Raw genomic sequence first — 23,210 nt, 5'->3', positions numbered from 1 at the left:
CTGATGATTCTTTGTGCTGGAGGCATGAAGCTGCATTCGGTTACTTGAAAGAAACCAGAGAAAACTCACTAGGACAGTGGGCCTGAGATATCTTGGGCCTTATTCTTCACAGAACAGCATGGGCTTTAAACACCAATCAGATCAAAAGATGACTTCACTGGGGAGGTCTGGAGTCCAGAGATCCTCAATGAAATCATGAACAACACCAAACAGCACTCTCTGGGGCACAAGCCAGAAACAGTCATATAAACTCTATAGAGCCTCTGCCATCTTTGCGTTTTTCTTCTAAAAAAGACAAAGATAACCACGCTACTTTCAATGGCTCGGCTGCATTTTGTCCCATCAGAGTGTGCTGGCAGTCCTGTTTGAGCAGAAATGCTGTGGCCTCAGACAGACCAGGGATAATTGGAAGCTAATTTACCATGGAAATCTTAATGATATTTGAAATCACAGATGAGTGCTTTCGGGCGATAATAGGAGGGACATTCAGAGCAGGCAGCAGGCACATCACCAGTGACAATCATGGTTTTTTTCCTCATGAGCTACAGTGAGCCCCTGTCACTCTCTCTATATCAGGCAGGGCTCTCCTGTGCCCAAACTTCTTCCAAAATGATCGATGCTAATTTTTTAAAAAATAAGTTTATTTCCATTGTGCATGCAGGGGTGCCTGGGTGGCTCAGTCGGTTAAGCAGCCGCTCAGGTCATGATCCCAGCATCCTGGGATCAAGTCCCACATCAGGCTTCTTGCTCTGCAGGGAGCCTGCTTCTCCCTCTGCCTCTGCCTGCCTCTCTGCCTGCCTGTGCTCTCTTTATCTCTCTGACAAATAAATAAAATCTTTAAAAAAAAAATTGTGCATGCATATGGAAAAGGATTTATGTAGTCAACAACAGGGACACTTCTGTTCCGTCTACCTTTTGTTTACCAGATCTGGCCTGTAGTCATTCGTTGACCCAAAATGGGTTCAAATGGTTGTCCTTTCTACTTTTACATTTAATAGACTTATAGGCTTAGAAGGGCCTCAAGAGCTGGGCTGGTACAGAGAGGGCTGTCTGGCAGCTTCATTGTTTTTCTTTCCCTCACCTGCCTGACAGCATGCCACAGAGGCAGCTCTTGAACTGTTCAAGGCTGTCCTGCAGAGGAGCAAAACTGAGACAGGATCCCAGTCCTCCTCTTCCCCACCCCCATGCCACTCCCCCACCTCCTCACCCCCCCACCCCTGCCCCAATTTTGCATCCCAGCCCCCCACCGTCCCTCCACTCCATCCTGTGACCCTGCCCACCCAGATCCTCCATCATAATGGCCCCACATTACATCTATTCAGTGTGAAAGGCAGAACCCTCTTTTTCCTCTCAGTTTACTTCAGTACAGTATCTCAGCATTGGAGGAAGGACAAATCACACCGACGTTTGGTGTTAAATCTCAAAAATTCCTTTCAGTAGCCTTTCTAAAACACTTCTCTCCTCTGCACTTTTCTTATTCTATGAAAACAATAAATTAGAAACAGGTGCCATTTTTCACGTCAGCCCTTTCCCCTTGTATCCAAGGAAGAGGTCCAGATGTGAGTTTCTAAGTGATTTCATGCTGATTTCTATTCTTCTGTGAAGTAAAAGCTAGGATGTTCAGAAAGCATTAATTGGTGATACAGACAAGAGAGTTTACTTGCTATGGTAATATTGTCAAGTGGTAAAGAGCTTCGTCCTTGAACTTGGCCTGCCTGAATTCATATCTGGACTCTCCTATTTCCTCTTCACTGCCCAACTATTTCAGTTTCCTTAGTTCTAAAATCAGGATAATCACATGGTCTTGGGGGGTTATTGAGGCCATTGAATGAGAACGTGTATAAAATCTTGTCAGAGCGCATGGCACAGGACATGTGCTCAAAAATTGTATTTAAAGTGAGGGCACAGTGACAAATATAGGGGCATAGTACACAGGATTTGAGAACAGAAAATGAGGTTCCTCAGTTAATAATATGAAGAAAATCAGTGCATTGAAATTAGAATGGCAGAGTTGGGGAGTGGTTTAGGGGGCTGGTGAATGCAAGGATGAGGCCTGATCTCCATTGTGCTCAGCCAGATTCATCATTGGTCTTTGTCACATGTCACCCTTGGATCAGTGCCCCCCATCTCTCCTGGAAGAGATACATGACCCACAAAAGGAACACATGAAAACACCACCCCAGAAATGCACAGAAGCCTTCAAAGTGTCAGAACGAAATCCACTGGGACATGGTTCACCATAATAGAAATTCTGTCCAGTCACAGACTTTCAAAGAGGAATGTTTACTCAACAAAGATGTGGCTCATTCTCCACCCAGATTCAACATGTGATCTTGCACCCAGCAAGGGCTTCCTCAAAGGGGCCTGAGATTTCACGTTTGATCTACCGTTATCTGTGAAATCAATCTTCCAAGCGTAGCATTCAGGGTGGGAATGGAGAAAAGAAGGCTTCTCCTTAGCTTCCCTAAGGGAGAGGTGAAGGATAAATTTTACCTTAACATGAAAGATACCAAAAATTTTTTTAAATATCAGGAAAATTGCTACATAATGATGCAGTATTTTAAGCTATATTTGTTTCTTTGCTATTTTATCTGAGTCAGAAAAAAATAGCAGAAAATAAAAAATGACCAAGAGGACATCATTAAACTGTGCGTACTATAATATAACCATTCAGACATTTCTCATATCACTGCTAGATAACTACAACAGGAAAGAACAAAAGACAAATTCTTTATTTCTTCTGTTCATATTTCTACTTTTAAAGCTAATGCTAAACCTACCAAACTATACCTTTTTTATAAGCCCTTTGAATCTGAAAAATTGCATTCTCCACTGTTATACCAGAGCCCTGCAAACCAAGGCAATCGATTATTTCCAAGTGGTAATAATATTACTGGTAAAAATAGGCTTTAATTTGACAAATAATTAGCTTTGCATTCAGAAACGAATAATACAGTGCCACACTAAAAGGCAAAAGTGTTCTTTTTTCTTTCCCTGCTGTGGATATTAGGAATATTTCTTTAGCCATATGCAGTAATGCACAAATCACTTATTTTATTACTTCTCTAAGAGAGGGAGTCTCGATTATTGAAAAACACTTGATCTAAGAATTTGCCTACCTAATTGGTGATTCAGAACTGAATCTATTTTCCTGAATGTTGATGTTGGGTGTGCTCCAAAAGCCTGAGCTCTTCTTTATCCCTTGGTATCCTTCTTGATCTGGCTTCTTTTTCCCTTTCTGGTCTCACACCTTGCATTTCTGTTTCTTATACTTGCTGCCTTGCCATCTTAGTCTTGTTTTGGGTTCCTGGGACAAGTAATGCTCATTCTGCCATGAAGCCTATGCACATACTCCCTCCTTCTTAATCAATTGCCTCCACACAGACCCCTCATCGGTGTCCGGTGGAATCTTCCCTTAGCCTCCAGACCAGTGGTCTTTGTTTCATACAATTACACAACTTTTTATATCACATACATTTCTTTGTCATTATTTTATTATCTATCTCCCCCACGAGTCTGAAAGCTTTATGAGAAAATGGGTTTTGACTAGTTAATATTTTGTTTTTGATGTGGCCTTGTACATGGTGCTTAATACACATAACAGAAACTCAATAAATACTTGCTGAATGAATGTCTTTTGTTTGGGGAGGGGGGAGCTCATCAATAGTCTGGCATTTTTCCAGATTGGAAGCCAACCAATGCCCTTCTAGCTATACCATCCTTAGCAATAATGGAACATTCTACAAATGAATATTTACTAAGTCCCATGAGGCAATATATCATGTCCACCCAATTTCATCTCCCCTGCTAAATGTATCTTTTGTTTAATGATGCAGATTTGATAATGACATGGGATCAGTGTTCTTAAGTAGCCTATTTCAAATAGTACACTAATGGAATTAACTCTTCTGTAGGTTAACTTCTGTAATAATATTACCATAGGACAATGTGATGTTGAGATGGAAAGAGATGAATCACTTTATATATTCACTGATGATTCTCAGGGTACTATATTGACTCTGGGGAAATCTTAGTGCAAAATCCAACAAGAGTCCTAGGAAAAGAGAAGGTGCTGTGCCCTCTAAAACTCTGTCTCCAGCCCCATGGCTCCTAAAGAAACTTCCTCAAGTAGTAAAAATTGTCAACCCACGAGTCACCATTTTTGGTAGACTTGCTTCCTCACATAACAGCAGAATGCATGAAAAACCTTTATTAAGCTCACCCCACATACTCACAAAATTCTCCCATTGTCTTAAAATAGCTGTCAAACTCCTCTGTGCTCTTTTCTCCTACCACAAAATGAGACTAACATCCACTAACCTTAAAGGAGTATTTCTAAAGTACAATGAATCAACGGAACTGAGAAATTACATATACGTGTTATTAAAGAAATGTCGAAAATGATTAAGGAGGAATTTATTTCAGCTTCACAAATCTTTGCAGCTTTCAACATCATGGAAAAGTTAGCAGAAATAAAATACTTCATGACATTTCTCAGAAAATAGAAGAGAAGAATATAAATTTCAGAGAAATAAATTGTCATCAAGAAAAATATAGAGCAAAAGATTTAAAACAAAACCTCTGAAATTAAAAAAAAAAAAAAAGTCTTTGTGTGCCTTGGTAACAGTAATGACAATATTCAGAATGACTAATAATAGAATCAGTACTTAAATAATGTGAGTACCAAGCAAGGGATCCATGGATAATACCACATCATAGTAGAGCCACAACTTAATCTGGGGCAGAATGCTTCTTTTTAAGAGTAAAGTCTATTGCAGGAGCACCTGGGTGGCTCAATGGGTTAAGCCTCTGCCTTTAGCTCAGGTCATGATCTCAGAGTCCTGGGATCAAGCCTGCATCGGGATCTCTGCTCAGTGGGGAGCCTGCTTCCCCGTCTCTCTGCCTGCCTCTCTGCCTACTTGTGATCTCTCTATCTCTTTGTCAAATAATAAATAAATAAATAAATAAATAAAATAAAAGCTTAAACAAAAAAAAAAAAGAGTAAAGTCTATTACAAAAATCAGTCTTGTGTCTTATTAGGACAATTGTCCTCTCCTCTTTTTATTCTCAGCTTTATTTATTGTAAACAATGCAAAAATGAAGTAGCACACTATTAGATTTTGTTTTAAATTGTCTTTGTTGAATTTGTTGTCTCCCCCTGGTTATTACATAATGTAGTTCAAATCTTCACATAGGCATAAATTTCAAGGTATGCTTTTTCAAATATATGGCTTTGGCAGGAAATATAATCATTGGTTTGAAATTCTGACCTACAGTACAAATCGGGCCAATAAATTTGGCCCTGTATTTACCCAATGGGGCAAATCAGCAATTGCAGAGGATTATTTCTTTTCTTAAAACAAGTTATGTAAACAAGAATATGCCCATCTTGGATGTGTTAAGATTCTCACTGAATTGAGCAATTCCCAAACCTAGGATATAGGTTGTTGGTCAGGATCTTATACTTGAATTAAATTTTCTCTCATCTGGTCATAATCAAACCCCCCCCCCAAATATAGGGAAGACACCTTTATTTCCAGGTTAAGTATGGGCCTGCCTTCTTGGCAAAGTCTCTTTACCCTTGGTGAGAGGCTCTTGATGAGCTAACTTATAGATTTGGAGCTCTTGGGAAGAGTGGAAAAGAACATTTAAAACATTAAAAGGAAACCTTTAGGCCTGAAATGACACAGATGGTAACTCAAATACAGAAGAAGAAATGAAGAACTGGAAATGCAGGCAAATACAAAACACTTTAAAAGCATATATATTTTTTTCACATCTTTTCCCTTAATTTCTTTAAAAGACATGATTATATTCAACATTTTGAGGAACCTCCCTATGACCCAGCAATTGCACTATTGGGTATTTACCCTAAAGATACAAACGTAGTGATCCAAAGTGGCACGTGCACCCGAATGTTTATAGCAGCAATGTCCACAATAGCCAAACTATGGAAAGAACCTAGAAGTCCATCAACAGATGAATGGATCAAGAAGATGTGGTATATATACACAATGGAATACTATGCAGCCATCAAAAGAAATGAAATCTTGCCATTTGCGACAACATGGATAGAACTAGAGCGTATCATGCTTAGCGAAATAAGTCAAGCAGAGAAAGACAACTATCATATGATCTCCCTGATATGAGGAAGTGGTGATGCAACATGGGGGCTTAAGTGGGTAGGAGAAGAATAAGTGAAACAAGATGGGATTGGGAGGGAGACAAACCATAAGTGACTCTTAATCTCACAAAACAAACTGAGGGTTGCTGGGGGGAGGGGGTTTGGGAGAAGGGGGTGGGATTATGGACATTGGGGAGGGTATGTGCTTTGGTGAGTGCTGTGAAGTGTGTAAACCTGGTGATTCACAGACCTGTACCCCTGGGGATAAAAATATATGTTTATAAAAAATAAAAAATTAAAAAATTTTTAAAAAAAGACATAATTATATAAAGCAACAAATATAACATTGTATTATTCAATTGATAACAACAGATGTAATATATGTAACAATAATAACACAAAGAAGGGAAAAAGCATAGAGCTACATTGGAGCAAAGTTTATGATTTTACCAAAATTAAGTTAATATTAATCTTCAGGAGCTTGCGATGAATTAAAATGTATTTGATAATTCCCACAGAAACCATTGAGAGAATTGTTTAGATAGTTTTAAAAAATCAAGAGAATTTCAAATGGTTCACTAAAAATATTCCCTTTAAAAAGAAGTCAATAGAAGAAAGAGGAATAAAGAAGTAGGCAATTCAACAGTGACAGAGATTTCAGTATCCAAGAGCCAATAACTGATTGAACTACTTTACAAGAAATAGCAAGGGTACAGAAGACTTGAATGACACTATCAACCAACTCAGATTAACTAACTTACATAGAACATTCACCCAACTAATGCAAAACGCATGGACTTTTCAAGGGTATACGGATTATTGTCTAGGATGAAACCATATGGTAGGCCATAAAACAAATCTCAGTAAATTAAAATATGGAAATCAAGCTATATTTTCAGCCACATTGGAATTAATTTAGAAATCAAAACAGAAAAAAATCTGGGAAATGCCCAATTACCTGAGTATTAAACATCACACTGCTAAATTAAAAGACAAAACAAAACAACAACCACAACCACAAATAAAGGAACAATAAAACTAAAAGTTAGTTCTTTGGGAAGACTAACAAGGCAAATCTTAACTAGAGTAAACAATAAAAAGTGGATAGATAGAGGACACGAGCTACCAAATTCAGGTCATAGAAGAAATCAGAAGGTAAAGTTGGAAATAATTTTGCACTGAATGAAAACCAAACACACTGTACCAAAATTTCTGTCATGCAACTAGAATAGTACTTAAAGAGAAATTCACAGCTTTAAGGGCATATATCAGAAAAGAAAAAAGCTCTCAAACCAATAATCTATGTTTCTACTTTAAATGGCTAACAAGAGAAGAACAAACTAAACCCAATCCAAAGAGAAGAAAGGAAATGATATAGAACAGAAGCCAATGAAATAGAAAATAAAAACAAGAGGAAAAAAAAATAAAACTAAAATTGGTTCTTTCAAAAGATCAACAAAATTGATAAATCTTTAATTGAACCAATTGAGTGGAAAAAAGACTGAGAACACAAGTTACTCAATTTCAGAATGAAAGAAGAAACATCACTACTGTATCTACAGAAACTTAAAAGATTATAAGATAACTTATAAACAACTATGCTAAAAAAAAAACAAAAACAAATGAGATAAAATGGACAACTTCTTAGAAATAATGGACAACATATTTAAATAGTACACAAAAAATAAACAAATGATCCATATGCATATGAAGATATGTTCAGTTTCATTAGTCATTTGGGAAATACAAAGTAATTAAAATAACAAATACAATTAAAATCACAATGAGATATTAACACCTACTAGAATGGAGCACTCAGAAAAAACGATAGTCCAAAGTGTAGGCAAAGATGTGGAGAAACTGGAACCCTTCGTGATTGTTAGTGGGAAGGAAAATGGGACAGCCACATTGCAAAATAATTTGGTAGTTTCTCACATAGTGAAACATTGACCTACCACATGACCCAGCAATTTCACTTCTCGGAACCCATCCAAAAGAAATGAAAACATATGTCCACACAACTATTTGTAAGTGAATTTTGATTGGAGTATTATTCATAATAGCCAAAATGGGAAACTATCCAAATGTCCACCAAATGATGAATAAATAAAAGTGGCATATCCATACCACAGAATACTATTCAGCAATAAAAAGGAACAAAGTACTGATACATCCTACAGCTTAGATGAATCCCTAAAACTTTATAATAACTAAAAGAGACCTGATCCAAAAGATGATATATTATATGGTTTACTATATGATAAACTATATGATATACTATATGATTTCATTTATATGACATATCCAGAAAAGATAAGTTTGAAGAGAAAGAAAGCATTTCAGTAAATTCCTAGGTCGGGTGTGGGATAAAGAATTTCCTGCAAATGGTCAGAAGAAGACACTGTGAGGTACTACCTATGTTCTAGAACTAGACTGTGACAGTGTTGGTAGAACGGCAAATAAAAAAAAAAAAAAAAATCATTGTATTGAGCATTGCCTGGGTGTATCAACTTGGGAAGGTATCTGCTTTCAGCTCATGTCATGATCTCAGGATCCTGGAACTGAGGACCGCATCGGGCTCCCTACTCTGTGGGGAGTCTGTTCCTCCCTCTGCTCCTCTCCCCACTTGTGTTTTTGCTATTTCTCTCAAATAAATAAATAAAATCTTTTTAAAAAATCATTGAATTGAATTACACATTTACAATGGGGAAAATTTTAGAGCATATAAATTATCTCTCAATAAAGCTATGTCTATTTTAATGGCTAATAAATAATAATAATAAATAAACAAATGGCTCTGTTTGGATGAAAATGCCTGACTTCTTTATAAAGAATTATATATTAAGAGCATAATGAAGTAGAGTTTATACAACCCAGGTTACTAAGATTTAAAAAGTTTATAACACACCCAATTGATAATGATATGGACAATAGGCACTCTTATTTATGGCTGGGAGGAATATTAATCTGGTATATCCTCTGTGCGGAGCAATTTTGCTTTATCTATCAGAATTGAAAATTACATGTTCCTTGACTCAGTAATTACATTCCTACTCCCACTAATGCCAAGTGATTAATTTACATTATATTTGCTACAAGCAAAAGATTGCAAACAATCCAAAAGTTCACCCATAGAAGACTAAGAGAAATTGTAATAGAACCAAGGATTGGAATCTAATGTAGTTTTGGAAATAAACAGCTTGCTTGCACCTATTAGGAAAAGATCTGCACTCTCAAGAGCAAAAAAGTGAAAGCAGAACAATACAGTATACAGTATGCGGCCACTGTGAAGTATGAGCAAGACAGAAATATATGGTAAAAACATTAAAGATATATCTGTGCTTGCTTGCTTTCTGGGAACAGAGGTGAGTTCCTTAAAAAATGAAGAAGTGATAAAACTTTACATCTACTCTTCTGTACTTTTTTCAATCTTGTATCATATACAAAAACTGAAAGACAGTACTGCCACATAAATTATCTCTAAAAGAGGGATATCAAGAGAGAGCACTGGGTTCATACTAAATGAAATTATCCTTCCATCTGATTATAAATCTAAAACATTGAGTCATCCATTAATATAATGGTTATAAATTCCTTTTTGTTGCTATAGCCATAACTACAAAATTGACTTTAAAATGCTTTCATTTGGGAGAAATTTCTATTCAAATACCAGGAATGTTATTTAATCTGAAGGTGATTTTTTGCATCACGTAAACTACTTTTAAAAAAAAAATCAAGCTTGGCATTTTATTTTATTTTATTTATTTTTATTTATTTACTTGACAGAGAAAGATCACAGTAGGAGAGAGGAAGGGAAGAGATCACAGAGAGAGAGGCAGGGAAGCAGGCCCCCTGCTGAGCAGAGAGCCCGATGTGGGACTCGATCCCAGGACCCTGAGATCATGACCTGAGCCGAAGGCAGTGGCTTAACCCACTGAGCCACCCAGGCGCCCCCAAGCTTGGCATTTTAAAGTGAATTTCTTTTTGAGTTGAGAATTTATTTTTCTATAATCTATGATTTTAAAAAATCAGTCATTCAGAGGATTGTTTTGAAATGCTAGAAGTTTGGACAATAGTTATACTAAAAACTAGAAATGAGTCTTTGACACAAATTTCAAGAGCAGAAATAAATGATTTCTGCCAATGGGATTAATGGTAATTCAGCATATTTGGAGCAAGAATTTCCCCCTGGATAATCTCATTTAGACACATGTTCCTTTTGAAACTTCATTACACATAAATATTTCAAGGTCTCTTAAACTTTTTTTGGTTGTCCTTTCTTTCTTACCCAAGATTTTTTGCTTTGGTATCCATTCTGTGCCTTCTATCAACTTTATTTCCTTGTAACTTGAAATTTTTGATTCACTTAGCAAAACCTCCAACACGGCAATACAAACAAGCTGAAGAATGATGGAGAAAACAAAATGCCAAAACTCATACAGAGTAGGCAGGAAGACAAGCTGATGTTACCATCTCTCCAAAGGGCCTTTTTTACCACAAAGGTCCCCATTGTCTCCTAAAGATCTAAAACTAACCATTGACTCTGAGCCACAAATGTTTTTCTCTTTTAAATACAGCCAAATTCACTTAGAATGGTCTCCTGTGACATTTAGCAAACATTAGTCAAGGGTCTAGATGACAGAGATAGTCTACTTAGCATTAAAGATGGGGAAACAAATAAGTTCCAATCCCAACCCACCAGGAACTCGGAGTCCAATAGGGAAGTCAAACATGTGCACACATAATTATAATAAATTGCTATTTGGGCAGTAACAGAAATGTGTACACGGGAGCAGGCATGCAAATAAGGTGATTAATTCTGGAAGCAGAGGGAAGATGCTTGCCTAAGACTGATGATGTGTGAATAGGTTTTAAAAGATGAGTAGAAATGTGTTCGGTGCTCAGTGCAGAAAAGCACTGCCAGCAGCAAGCAGGGGACTGGAAGCAGTCTGACGTGTTGGGGAAATGCCAAGTAGTGAAGCATTGATGAGAAACAAACATGGTGGCTGGAGGTTGCAATGGGAAGTGTGAGAATGGGAGGTTATTAAACCAAATCCGTAGCACAGAGCTGTTGTTGTTGTTTTTTGTTTTGTTTTGTTTTGTTTTTAATTTTTTATTTTTTATAAACATATATTTTTATCCCCAGGGGTACAGGTCTGTGAATCACCAGGTTTACACACTTCACAGCACTCACCAAAGCATATACCCTCCCCAATGTCCATAATCCCACCCCCTTCTCCCAAACCCCCTCCCCCTTAAGTAAGGCCCTGCATGTATTAAAATGAATCTCATTCCAGTATAAAACACTCAGTGGAAAAAAAACAAAAAACAAGGGGCTGATCAGGTATACACTGGCTTTTATGTGGTATTTTAAAATAGATACATACATATACATAAAATATTTCCATGTACAAAATCCTATCATCTTTTAAGCATGTAATGGATCAGTTTTTTTAAAAAATCCAGAGCTCAGGGATTCTTTCTCTTCCTTGATTCCCTTTCTGTCGTCCATGGATCCATGGAAATGAACAAGATAATACTGATCAGAACAGTGAGATGAGGAGAGATAAAGAAGTTAAGAATTCATACTCAGAGGCATCTGGGTGGCTCAGGCAGTTAAGTGTCTGACTCTTGGTTTCGGCTCAGGTCATGACCTCAGGGTCCTGGAATAGAGCCCTTTATCAGGCTCCATGCGCACTGTGGAGTCGGCTTGAGGATTTTCTCCTTCTCCCTCTACCCCCATTCGTGCTCTCTCTTTCTCTCACTCTCTAAAATAAATACTTTTTTAAAGATTTATTTATTTATTTTAGAGAGAGGGAGACAGTAAGAGAGAGAGCACAAGCAGAGGGAGGGAGAGAAGCAGGCTCCCTATTGAGCAGGGAGCCCAACATGGGGCTTGATCCCAGAACTCCAGGATCATGACTTGAGCCAAAGGCAGACACTTAAACAACTGAGCCACCCAGGTGTCCCATAAATAAATAAATCTTTGAAAAAAATCATACTCATTGTAGATTGTCTCACAGAATTAAATATGGTCAACAAAAATACTACATAGAACATTTCACTCAGAGTTTGCATGAGCACACTGTACTTTTAATCAACAAATAAAATCTTACTTTTACTGCGTGGGTATACACACTTTTGTGGTAATGTTGGGGCAAGGGGACAGAGGCATGTCAAGTTGGAAGATGACATCTCCTGAAACACGGAGACTCGGTCCTCCAAATATAAGAGTCTGACATTAGGGAAGCAAGTAGTTCTATTTAACAAAAGCCTGATACTAATCGAGGACAAAATGAGTAGCGTGGACATTTTTATAGATGCAGCAAGAAGCTGCTGTCCTGTAGATGTAGACTGTGTTACAATTATTTCTGTCTTGGCTCGTGTCGTTTTGAATTTTGTACTAGCAAAACATCCTAAAATTTGATATCTGTCATGTACCAAAAAGCTTGAGTGTACTGTGTAAAATCAGCATCTTCGCTTTCCACACTATCCTAAATGAATCATGAATGTATCTGTACATATCCTTGGAATTAAGCTGAATTTAAAGGAGAAAAAAAAAAAATGTTATGGGCGCAAGGACAGAACCTGACCACATAATACCCAGAAGTAATTTACAAGTACACCAAGTTCAATGTCCAGATCTCTGTAATCTGCTCCGAAGGAACTGAGAAAAGAAATATACTGTGTCCATCTCACGATACTCCATTTCGTAAAACACTGTTGTAAATGCTGTAAAGAGTTATGGGCCAACACAACTTGGTCAGTTCCCACTCTGTGCTTTGAAGTTGGACAGCCAGGCTTTGTAGATGTAGAGAGGCGAGGGGGTGACCCAGGACACTGCCTCTGTCTTGGCCTGACAGGGCTCTTCCCAGGCTGTCAGGACACCAGCAGGATCTGTCTGATCTTCAGCAGCAAGCTGTGGGTGAAGTTCCTCCCGCTATAGAAATCCTAGGTGCTAATGACCTTCCTCTCTCTGATGAGTTTCTTTCATCTCCAGGTTTCAGAGAACCTAGGGAATTTTTCCTGCTGTGACTCCTTTAAATACCAGTTCTTGCCCTAGTGGACTTCCGCATCCAGAAGGAGTCTAGACACCACTCATTTGTCTCTTTTTGCCTCCCTGCTTGTAATGGACTCCTCATTGCAGACCTCAGTTTACTCTCTGGACCTCTGGACCAATTTCTGTTCACGTCCTTGGCTGGAAGTTTCAACTGGCTGCCTCCCAGAGGTCTTGTTCTTATCTCTCCTGAGGTTAGGTGTGACCTAAACTAGGAAAGATCAGGGCCTTTGTCTGTCCCTAAACCCATACACACTTGAGTTTTCCCATGTAGACAATCCCTTTTCATTTGTTCAGCACTGCAGACCATACAAGGACATGAAAGACCATTATACCCTGAGCTTCTAGCTTGCTGTTTAAGTTTTAAACTTATTTACCTAAAACCCTCTTCTGTGTTTGAAGCTTGTCTTCATGAACACCTTGCCTCTGATTGAGTGCCCTGGAAAGCAGTCTCTGAGATAAAGATGAGCATGTGGAGTGTTTATTACAGAATGCTTTCAGAATCAGCATCTGTGGAAGGGGAAGGAAGGGACAGGATTGGACAGAGGGAGAAGCCAGGATCTGATACAGTCCCAGTCAAAGGCTCAGTTAGCTCAATCCTGTGGGAGCTATGGAACTGAGAGGGGCTTTGAGCATTGTTCTGATTTGGGGTGAATGGATGGAGCCTTTACACTCTGGCTTGGTCAGTCATTGAAAGAGAGCTGCCCAACCACAAAGAGGACCGACAGCTGAGGGACATCTCTGAGCAGCGCTATTGCCAGCTGGGAGAATAAGACCTTTGTTAGCAGAGGGAAGTCTGAGCAGCAGCATGGCATCTAAAACAGGGACCATGAGGGACCCCCCCATTTCCCTCCCCATTGATTTCATTCATTTGCAAACTCTGTTTTCTCTCTTCTAGTTATAGACCTCCATCTGTGCTCCTGCTTCCCTCATGTCTGGCAGCTTTTCATCGACCCCCCCCCCAGCGCACAAACACACCCTGCCTTTGATTTGTTGGACCTTGGCACCTCAGCTTTGTCATCCTGGGGTTTTCCTTTCCTGGGACCACAGAACACGTTCCTTCCAAAAGGGAAATTAGGGTGTTGATTCTGTGGATCAGCTAAGTCAAAGTGTGGAAGGTGATATACCTCCTCCACTAGAGAAAATTCTTTTGGTCACTGAAAGCTAGGTGACTTCTTTTACTATGTTGGGAGCTTAAATAGAATAAGGAAGGCAGTCAAAAGTCACTTATAGATTTAAAGTTCTTAGGTGCATAGCTCACACCAAGAGACCTACAATTTGGAGATTCTGAATATCAAATATTCCAAGAGCAAAACATAATTTAGGGACAATCTTGAAAATCTGAAAGATTAAGTTGTAGAGGGATGATTAATCAAGATGAGAGAATTCCCCACAAACCCAGGCAAAGAAAGCCTCTAGAAATGTATCTTTTCTTTTGAAAAGTCATCTGCTATTCTGTTACTATTTACCTCACATTTACAAAGATAGGTTCAATGTTTCAGCAAGCACAATCTTCTAGAAAAATAATGTGGCCACAGCTATCACAAATCCCCTGTACTAATTGGAACAGGATCTAAAACATGGTTCTGTTGGGTTCAATAGTGTATCAGTCTAGAAGTCAGAGGTGAACTACTATTATTAAGACTTAACCGTAAAGCCTGGAGAGAAAGCTATTCTATTAGAATGCAGTAGACATGAGGCATTTTGTGTAATATAAAACACTTAATAGGCAGCAAGACCATTGTACTATCCAAGAAAGTCCAAACACTCATGACCACAGTAATCAGTTTAAATCATCCCCCAAATCTCTATTTTTAGTTATGTTCTTAACAGAGAAAAAAATATATAGAATATAAGAATATATTTAAAATATACGTGTGTGTGTGTGTGTGTGTATATATGTGTGTGTGTGTGTGTGTGTGTTTCAAAATATATTTAAATATATTTTTTTTTGCTGTTTTATTTTTTTTTATTTTTTATTTTTTTAACTTTTTATTTTTTATAAACATATATTTTTATCCCCAGGGGTACAGGTCTGTGAATCACCAGGTTTACACACTTCACAGCACTCACCAAAGCACATACCCTCCCCAATGTCCATAATCCCACCCCCTTCTCCCAAACCCCCTCCCCCCAGCAACCCTCAGTTTGTTTTGTGAGATTAAGAGTCACTTATGGTTTTAAATCCTTATTTGGAGAGGTTAAAATAAAAGAAAATTTAAAACAAGAGACAACACATAGAGGGTAACTGGAAGACTGAATTTGGAGTGGATATTAGAGAAACAAAGTATTCTGGAGTGTGAGATGTAATGTGTGCCAGTTGCTAGGTAGACTCCCAAAAGGAGATTGACTCCGAAGCCAGGAAGGGTGTGGAAGCTTGTCCTACTGCAGGTAAGATGGAGGGGAGCTCACATATGACGGCTTGGCCTTTGGGCTCAATTCAGAAATGCTCACTTGCAGTAACACAGACGTGTCCAGACAGCCCCCGAGTTGACCAGGCACCGACAAGGGATGAGAAACATGGATGGCCATGCACTTACAGGACAGGAATCAACAGCCACATCTGGATCGTGAAGTGGGCTCCTAAAACTAGTTGAAATTTTGGTGGAAAAGGGTGTGATCGGGGATAAGAAGTACCCCTCACCCACAAACCCCAGTTTTCATGTTCAAATTTACTCTAAGCTCAGATGCTTTTCCAAGGTTTCTTGGGTCTTTGCTCTATGGCAGGGAATCGCCCCCTTCCCACCTCAAGCAAGGAGAATGGGCTCAAGCACAGAGAATGAGAAATTAGGGTACTGTCATTCTATAAAAGTATTATTTGAATTGCTTTCACCTGCACTGATTTTCCAGCGTTAATTCTCGGGAGGGCACAGCTACACTGGCAACTGTAGGCTCTCAGGCTGGGAAAAGCACTGTTCTGTCTGTTCAGAGGACTACTTTCTACATGCCCTTTGAACCAATGCCCTGAGTATAATCCCCACTGCCACGGCCACAGCGCAGACCACCACAAGCTTCCCCTGGAATTAATGCTCAGTCTCAAGTCATGGTGAAAATTCTTTACGGTTTTCCCAATGCCTTCAAGATGAAATCCAAACTCATTTAAAGGACACGAGAAGCTTTCCCTTGGGTCTGTGCTGTAACTGTGCACTTACACCTTGGTTTTGCCATTTACTTGTGAGTTTCCTGGGGGAAATGTCCATGCCTTGGTTCCTTTTCATCTCAACGCCTTAGCTCCTGAAACACTGAGTAGCAGCCTGGATTCATGCTCACAAAACAACTGGCTATCAGTCCAAGTTTCTGTGACTCCATGGGCAAGGTGCTGAACCTTAGGGTATAACATGGTCCATTTTAGCCTCCATAGAGAGAGAAAGAGCATGTTAATTAACCTCCCTGTAAAATAGCATGGCAGTTGCATGCCTTATAGGATTCTTGTGAGGACTGAATGGGATCATGTGAGTAGAGGACCTAGTCACTGCCAGCCCATGGTCTTTATTCAATCCGTCTGTTTCCTTCTCTTGGCCTCAGTTTATAATCTATTAAATTAAAAAAATTAAAGTGATTTCTAACACCCCTTCTGTCCCATAATGAGAGATTTTAGCACACAATTCTCAGTCATCGATGGGGGAGAAAAATGAAAATCAATAAAGATAAAGAAGAGTTGGACAACACAACAACAAAGTTCGTATAAATTCCGTGAGGTGTTCATGACCTATGTGCTATCTGTAGAATACTCTAGAAGTATCTGTAGAAGCACCCAACACCTGCAGGATACACATCCCACGTGCATGTTGAAAATTACCAAAACTGACCCTCTGTTGGGCTACAAACAGTATTATATACAGCAACAGAAAATGAATGAAATATGGCCACATCCAGCAATATGGATGAGCCCTTTAAACATTAAACTGATGGAAAAAGCCATATATTTATATAAAGTTAATAAAAACAGGCAAAATTTGGTTATGGATAAATTTGGATAAATTAGAAGTCAGGATAATGGCTATCTGGGAAAAGAAGGCATGGGGGGCTCTGGGCTTCTATTAATCTGGATAGTAGTTAAGTGGGTATGTTCACATTAATTCATCGGGGTGTATGCTGACTAAAAGTGGTGAAGCTGGGGTTAGAATCAGGTGTGCAGGACATAAGTATCTTTAGGGCTTTCACAGGGCCTCTGAGTCTTGGTGGGCAGGGAGTTCCGATGTCTGTACCTCAGTCCTGTACATATTCTGAAAGCTCTTCTCAGCTTCTCGGGATCTCCTCCTTTACTCTAGAAGATACCTTCCTCAAGGGGGAAAGAAGGCATCAATTTGGGGTTCATGTCCCTATGCTGGCTTTCAATTCAGAACTTTGTCTCTTTATGACTTCTCTGAAAAAGAACGGACATGGTGACTATGTGTTTTACACTTCCAACAGATTATATTATCATTATTTTATCCAGTTGGAAGGTGATGTGTTCTACCATCATTCAGTTGGTTTAAACATCTGACTCTTGATTTTGGCTCAGGTCATGATCCCTGGGTTGCTCACAAGCCCTGTGTCAGGCTCCATGCTAGTTCCTTGAAGGCTCTTTAAGAATCTCGTTCTTCCTCTCCTTCTTCTCCCCCCACTCTAAAAAGAAAGAAATGACAAGAAAACTTACTCCATCTTTCTTATCCAGAGTTATATCATTATTTTACAAATTATTCAACAAATATTAATTGGACACCTTCTATAATACATCTATCCTAGGATAGATGCAATAGTGAGTAAGACCAAAGACACAAGTCTTATGACATTTGCATCAACAAAATGAAAATAATAATTGCATCTCCTTCATTGAAATTAAATTAAATAATGAGAATAGTACACACAAGTTAATGCTTGGTATATAGGAAGTGTGAAATATATTCTCATCATTATTTGTGCCCTTTTTAAAAGATTTTATTTGAGAGAGACATTGAGAAAGAAAGAAAGAGAGAGAGGGATGGAGGGAGAGAGAGCATGAGAAGGGTAAGGGGTGGAAGGAAGAGAGGGGATGTAATCTTGATCGGGTTCCTAACCTGAGCCAAAGGTAGATGCTTAACCGACTGAGCCACCCAGGTGCCCCCTAACAGCTGAGCTGCCCCAGCGCCCCTATTTATGCCTTTTATAACTCAATATATCTTTGTCAGTGTTTCCAGCTCAAGAGGAGAAAACTGGATTCCATTTTAATCATCTGCTATACATGAGCACAAAATAAAAGGAAAGAGACGAAAGAGGAAGATATTTTTAATCTTTTAAAGATTAAAAATTTTAAGATATTTCTAGCCATTTGGAGTACATAAATGATCAGAGAAATAAGATATTCTAACACTACGCATAACAAATGATCCAGCTAGAAGCCCGTGAAGACCCGTGTCCATACCACCCTGCAACCCCATGGTCATCATGGAAGGCTGAGCTAGGTCCCTGGTTTCATGGGATGTAGAGCGACTTAAAGATGACAAATGAAGAAACCCAGTTGGGTCATTCCTGCAGATCCTCCAGCTGTGAATTATCAGCATGCTGCTCTAATGGGGCGAGGCCCTGACTCGCCTTTATTAGATCACAGTGTTGCCTCCATGGCCTGCACTTTCTATGCTGCCAGACTGACCCAAGGGCACCTTTGTTTCATGTGAAAAAATAACTGTGCAAAGCTGGAGTGTGTGGCCATGTAAACTGGAGGATTATCACGGCTAGAATTCAAAAGGGCTTTCCTGGTCAGCTGTTCCAGGACAAGAACACGGAGCTGGGGCTTCCCTTCCCCTGGCAACTGCCGCATGTCCCCGGGAGGAAATGTGTAAGCACAGAGGTTGTACAGGCTAAAAATACATGACCAGGTTTTCAAAATAGCAGTCAGAACGCCTTCCACAGCAACTTGTTCTGGCCATTTGATTCACCAAAGAAAATACATCCACACCTGTGAATCTTCCCACAGCCCCGGGTTCACCCAGAAAAACAGGACTTTGGATCAAATTTCTGAGCTTGGAAATACCCTACCAGCATAATCAGGTTAAAGGGACACCTGGAGAATTATCTACCAGACATTAGTGAACAGTGTTCCAAAATTATAGATTACAAATACTCTTGACAAAACAACAACTTTCATTCATTTCTTCTATATTTGTAAATGGTCTCTGTTCAACCAATATCCATTACTCACCACATCATGGAGACACAAAGACTTAATTATGGTCTGCAGCTTCTCACAAGAAAGATTCCCATGAAGGTCAAAACAACAACAACGACAAAATCCTGAGAAGAAAGAATGATACAGCTGAAATTCTTTGAGACCATATACAATCTGAGAAAATTACATGCTGTCATGACAAGTGATGTATTGCTGTGCTAAAAATATCTATTTGGGGCAATGAATGTGACTTGTCACCATCTGATTCAAGAGGCAACAGAATGGACAGCTTCCAGGATGTCCAACACTGCAAGGCTAGAGTCCTGGGGTGGATCTGGGATTCTGGGGGGTTCCCTTAGGCATGCAGCCAGAAGACAAGGCCAGTGGGGTCCAGTACTTCTGTCAGCAACCTGACAGCAAAGACTGGGCCTTGACCGTGCTGCCTCCCTGACATCTGAATGATGCTCAGCTCAGGGCCCCTAATGTATGAGTTTTGAACAAAGAATAAATGAATGGTGGCACATGCCAGTGCCTGGAGACAGGAAGATTTTAGTACCTAAAGCAGTCTTTCCACAGCAGCACTGTGAGAAAAATTAAAAAAAAAAAAACCTTCACCATTGTTTTCATTTATATCACACATAATACTCTGAATGCTACAAATCTACCTCTGACATTTGTGATACAGGCTGTGGGAATTTCCCCCCCACCACCAAACAGTTCTGTGACCCCAGCTGGGTGTCCAACAATGGAACTCAAGTCTGACACTGTCTACCTAGAGATGGCATTGAGACCCACATGTTAAGGTCTTGGTCATATAAGATGCCCCCCCCCCTTCTCCACTTCAGATGCTAGTTTCAAGTTCAGCCTGTCACTGGTGCTTCTGAGCCAAGGGCCAAGGATCAGAGGTTTACCACGACCCCCTCCTCAGGTCTGATGGCTTTGCTAGAATGACTCACAGGACTTAGGAAAGGAGTTGACTTTCAAGATTACCTGTTTGTTATAAAAGGGAAAAACAAGGAAGAACCAGATGGAAGAGATTCATAAGTCAAGGTACGTGGGAAGGGGTGTGGAGCTTCCATATTTTCTGGGGGGACACTCTCCCTGCATCTGTAATTCACCAAAGGAAGCGCTCCAAACCTGGATCTTTGGGGGTTTTATGGCAGCTTCATCATGTAGGTGTCAGTTGATCAAATCACGGCCATTGGTGAGTAAATTCAGTCTCCAGACCTTCTGCCCACTCTTCAGATCAGATATGGGTCTGGAAGTTCCAACCTCCTACTCACAGGGATGATTTCACCATGAATGGGTAACCAGCCCCCATTCTTATGCTACCTTAGGGGCTTTCCAAAAGTCACCTCATTAACATAACAAAAGACACCCTGCTTGCTCTTATCAGTTAAGAAATTCTAAGAACTCTGTGCTTAGAGTTCTTCTGGGAGGAAGATCAAATATATAGTTTATTATAAAATGCTATACTACAGTAACTATTAACATGTGGCTGGATAATTCTTTGTTGTAGTAGATTATCCTGTGTATTATAGGGTGTTTCATAGCACCCTTGGACTTTGCCCTCCTACCACAATCAAAAACGATAATCAAAAATGTTTCTAGATACTGTCAAATGTCCCTGAAGGGGCAAACTCATTGTCGGTTGAGAGCTGAGAACCACTGATGCAAAAGAACAGAGTAGAAGATCTAGGGAGATCCTCAGAGAGGGCTAACAGCTGAACCCTGGCAAGGTGACTGAGGTTTAGGGTCAAATTCTCGTCTCCAGAAAAGACTTGAGAAGTATATTAGCAACCTACCTATTCACTGCAAGAGGCCTACCCCACTGTGGCTTGAGCAATGGAAGAGAACCTACTAGAATAATATCTGAAAGTGCAGAGACAGCTAACCTCAGATATAGCAGGATCTAGGAACCCAAACGCTGTTATCAGAACTCAGTTTCTCAGGCATCTGGATGGCTCAGTTGGTTAAGCGATTCTCTTTGGCTCAGGTCATGATCCTGAGGTGTTCCAGGATCGAGTCCCATGTCGGGCTCCCAACTCAGCGGAGAGTCTACTTCTCCCTCTGACCCTCTCTCTTCTCATGCTCTCTCTCAAATAAACAGATTATCTTTTAATAAATAAATAAATAAATAAACTCAGTTTCTCTCGGTTGTTGGACTCTGCTTTCCTGCATGATGGCAAGGTGCTTACCACCCCAGATCTACATCTTACCAGCTCAGAAACCAACCCTGACAGGAAGAGAACTTCTCCTTCTCAACAGTTCTAGTAAAGAAAAAAAAAAAAAATTCTTACAGCTGAGTCTTTTTGTTTTTGGACCAATTGGGCTATGTGTTCATCTGTGACAAATTAGAGTTAGGAAATTTAGCAGTTGTGGAACACGCCAGGTGGTTGGGTCTGAGTCTTGGGGCTCTCTTGGATCAGGGAGCAAGGAATAGGACAGTTCCACCCAAAAGTACCCAGATTTACATAGGGGATGGGGGTGCAGGCAGAGTATTTACCTAAAGAAACTCAACATGATGACATCAGAAAGGGTTGCAGTAGGCACTGGGTAGGTAAAAGAATGTAAATTAGCAGCCTAAATCTGGAAACACTGAAATACTGACTCAGAAACCAAAGCCAGGGCTCCTCTGTTAGTATAAATATGGAGACCCGGTGCTGGCCTCGGGGTACAAGGTGCTCAGATAGGGTGCTATTTATAACTCTTCTCTCTGAAACTTTCTTTCCTAGATCTGTGAGTACTTATTAAACATGAAGAGATTTATGCATTCAAATAGCAACATTTACTCTTTCCCCCTGCCTGGCTCTATTTGCATACCTTCGCTTTCCTTCTTGCCCTTTCTGAAGATCCCCTTCGGTAAATTCAGACCTGGGACAGCTCCCTTCAAGCTTGATTACAGACGCTTTCTATTTGGTGCTCCTCACAGACACCGAATTATGGGTCCTGGAGTGGGAGCTCCTAACAGCCAAGGCCAAGTTGAGGAAGGGAAGGGAAGGGAGCCTTGTAATATCTCGCTCTAGTAGTAGTTGGAGATTTCTTCCTGACCTAGCCAGTAAGCAATTTACATCTAGAAACAGAATGAAGGCCCCTAATAATTTTTAGAAATTGTGGTCTCCCTGATGTGACCACAGATGCTATTTTTATTTGCTTAAATGGTCTTTCATAAATCTCACTGAGCATTTCTCTACAGGCTCTATCTCATCACATCAGTCTCGGGTGACACAGTCTATGGAGTATGAGAAGCCCAGGCCATGCCCCTTATAAACTTGCGGCCTCTTCATCTCATTGTGTGACAACCTGCAGGACTTCGTGTGGAAACGGGAGGCGTCTGGTCTGTTCTCATAAACTTAATTAAAGTGGTTATTCATCAGGTGGACGTTCTTTGAGGACAGCAATTTTTGTTTGTTGAAGGCAGCTTCAGTGTGTAGGGGAGACTAGGCTTGGGCTGACCACAGTCTGGAATCAAGTGTCCACCCATTGAAAAGTTGGCCTGCTTTAAAGGCTTAGAATCTTGGATCTCTGGTGTTGAGCAAAATCAGTATCTGTGGTAAGACTTGAAAGAGATGCTTTAAATGCATGGATTCCTGAATGATAAAAGCAGACTTACTAACTTATAAGCATGACGGAATTCAGTGGATTCCAAAACCAACCCCAGGTTGCTCTTTTGTTAGGGACCTGATAACAGCCTCTAAATTTCTATTGTGATAATTGTCTGGTTTGGATTCTTCTATTTTGCAAGCCAGCTAACCCTCTTTGACAGATCAAGAAAAGCCTTGTCCTGCTCTAATCCATATGAAGACACTACATGGCAATATCCTGCAAAGGATTCAGATCTGTAGAACGTTCTGAATCCTCTGTTCTGCCTTTTACAAGTTTATCTCTGATCTGTGGGCACA

Source organism: Mustela nivalis (assembly GCF_964662115.1).
Source record: "Mustela nivalis genome assembly, chromosome: 1".
Classification (NCBI taxonomy): domain Eukaryota; kingdom Metazoa; phylum Chordata; class Mammalia; order Carnivora; family Mustelidae; genus Mustela; species Mustela nivalis.
The sequence above is the reverse complement of the archived record's forward strand: the minus strand, read 5'-3'. Positions refer to the sequence as shown.